The following is a 2,491-nucleotide window of genomic DNA, read 5'->3' on the forward strand; positions in this document are numbered from 1 at the left end:
GGCACGTTTTATTATGAATGCGCAAGCTTTATTTGACGACTTGTGGACTGTTCAACTGCAACGCCCGCTGACTGCAATGATAGAGCTTGGAATAGCCAGGACAATTTTTTATAAAATTCCGACTGAATTCGTCTGAAAGAAGAAAGTCATATACACCTAGGATGCTTTGAGGGTGAGTAAAACACAAGCTAATTTTCATTTTTGGGTGAACTAACCCTTTAACATGAGATTGGCCGAAACTGTGTGTGTGTGTTATGTCCCCTTTAAAGACTCATATCTAATACCATTTAGCATTCATACACAAATCACAAAGTGTCAAATAAAACTACAGAAGGAGAGAGAGAGAGAGAGAGAGTATTAATTTGATACTTCCATTAAGGCTGCGGAGACAAATATTTGAGATTGTTACAAGAGCATCTAAATTTTTTTTATAGAGCATTACCAACAATCTCCTTCTGACACCATTATGACTTATGAGTGTTTGAAGAACACATTCAGCACAATGATCCTGGCCGGCTTCAGAGTTCAAGATTACACACACACAAGCAGCAGATGAATGCAAATGTATTCTGAGGCTGGCATAATAACAGTGTGCTGATGTAGAGTGCAGTGGTTTGTAATGAAGGCAGGCCTCTCATAGACCCTGCCACAGAACAAGGACTAATTGTGGTCTAGCAGAGATGGGTTGCGGCATATTTGCGTGCATTTTCCGGCTACGTGCAGTTTTTCCAATGAATCCCTTCACAAGACGAATGGCCACATGAGACTGAGCAATTCTACCGGCAAACACTGTGATTATTGCAGAACGGCTATAATCAATCTTTTATTGGAAGTATTCATCTGAAAAAGATTAGACCTGCTGGTCATTCGTGGTTTTGGGTAATGTAGGATTTTATTAAAAATAGGCATTATCAGATTATGCTGACAAATGTTTATGATGTATACGTGTAATGTAATAAAATACAGTGTGTGTGCGTGTCTGAAAGAGAGAGGAGAAGAATCATGATAACTCACTTCCGAAGACGAGTAACAGAAAAAAGGCGGCCCCTCGCAACAGGATCTGAAAAAGAGAAAACACCCACAATCACAAGTGCACAAACCATTGCTGTTATCTCAGTATTCTATTCTATTGCAACGTTAAAGCAATGCGAACCCATTTTACTTCCATAATGTGACATTTGTAATATTGGAGGGAAAAAAAAGTGTATCTATTTGGAATTGACTGGATAGTGAAACGTGTGTTTTATATACAGTACCAGAATGGAACCAGACTGAATAAGAGATTGCCTTTTTAAGGTATTTTTTAAAATAAATTGATTATTTATTGATTGCAAGGACACAATAAAATGAATAAAAGTGTCAGAAAAGATGTTTACATTTTTACAATCAATCAGACAATCAATCAATCAATCAATCAATCAATAAACACTGTTCTTTTGAGCTTTCTATTCATCAAAGAATCCTAAGAATATAATTCTTAAAAATCAGCACAATAGTTTTTTTTTCCCAGCTTTGATAATAATAATAAATGTTTCTTGAGCAGCAAATCAGCATATTAGAATGATTTCTGAAGGATAATGTGACACTGAAGACTGGAGTAATGATGCTGAAAATTCAGCTTTGCATCACAGGAATAAATTGCATTTTGCAATATAATAAAACAGAAAACAGTTATTTTAAATTGAAATAATATTTCACAATATTACTGTTTTTATTGTATTTTTGATCAAATAAATGTAGCATGGGTGAGCATAACTTACCAACCCCAAACTTTTGAATGCTAGAATACTGTAAGTAGTGTCATTTTAGATTTTAATGTTAAATATTTAGCAACCATGCATGTGTCATGGTGCTTTACGGTTCTCTTTTGCTACTGTAAACATTCTGCCCTTGTAATGAGAGCATTTGAGATGAAATGTCTTGACATGTCCCAACATTATCATTAGCCAATCAATTGTGGTTGTTTTGGAAATTTGTGTCTTTTGATCCATAAAAGCCCAACAATAGAAGGCTTCCAGTGTATCTGAGGGGAGGGGTTACTTAGCAACAGTGACATGAGCAAGCACATAACACAAACACTGGATTATGACACATCAGATGACAGGCCGGCATTACATGCACCAAGCTCTCCATTAGTATAATCAAACAACTGCAGGACCAAAAATAAAGCGGTTCTGTAGGTGTGAAAGAACAGACTGTCGCAGACTTGGCCAAAGCTCACGGCTTTAAATATGAACCAATGATAGCAGAGTCTTATGGTGTCAAGGAGTGTGGGGTAAGATGTGTCACTGGGTAAACTGTGTCAACCCCTTTATCTGGCAAACAGTGCACAGAAAAGATCCATCACATTTTTTTTTTTCATGTCAGATTGTCTGCATGACAGGCATATATCATGGAAGGTGTTCAAATAAGCCATGGATTATAAAAATAAGCATTTAATTTTTCCAAAATGGAAAAATACTCACCTTTTCAGAAGTTTGGGGTCGGTAAG

The sequence above is a fragment of the Sinocyclocheilus rhinocerous genome, unplaced genomic scaffold (genome assembly GCF_001515625.1).
Source record: "Sinocyclocheilus rhinocerous isolate Xijiao unplaced genomic scaffold, SAMN03320098_v1.1 scaffold3307, whole genome shotgun sequence".
In the NCBI taxonomy this organism is placed as follows: domain Eukaryota; kingdom Metazoa; phylum Chordata; class Actinopteri; order Cypriniformes; family Cyprinidae; genus Sinocyclocheilus; species Sinocyclocheilus rhinocerous.